The sequence below is a fragment of the Dermacentor silvarum genome, chromosome 1, assembly GCF_013339745.2.
Source record: "Dermacentor silvarum isolate Dsil-2018 chromosome 1, BIME_Dsil_1.4, whole genome shotgun sequence".
Taxonomy (NCBI): domain Eukaryota; kingdom Metazoa; phylum Arthropoda; class Arachnida; order Ixodida; family Ixodidae; genus Dermacentor; species Dermacentor silvarum.
The window spans coordinates 55,997,294-55,997,529 of record NC_051154.1 but is presented as its reverse complement, the minus strand read 5'-3'; positions in this window follow the sequence as shown (position 1 = coordinate 55,997,529).

Sequence of the window (236 nt, the reverse complement as noted above, 5' to 3'; positions counted from 1 at the left end):
ACTCCGCCGCGCCGCCATTGTAATGCTCGGCCGCGGCAAGGTGTGGGGTCCTAATTGACGCCGTCTCCTCCGCGCTCGTCCGTCTTGCGGCGGTAAGCGCCCGCAGACACGTTTCTAGCCCCAGCTGCGGTGTGATGCGCCAGGAGGTCGGACGGACGCGCGCACGCCGCTGCTCTCAGATAGGCAGCGGCAAAAACAAAACGCATAATAGCGACGCGCTATTGATAACAGTCTTT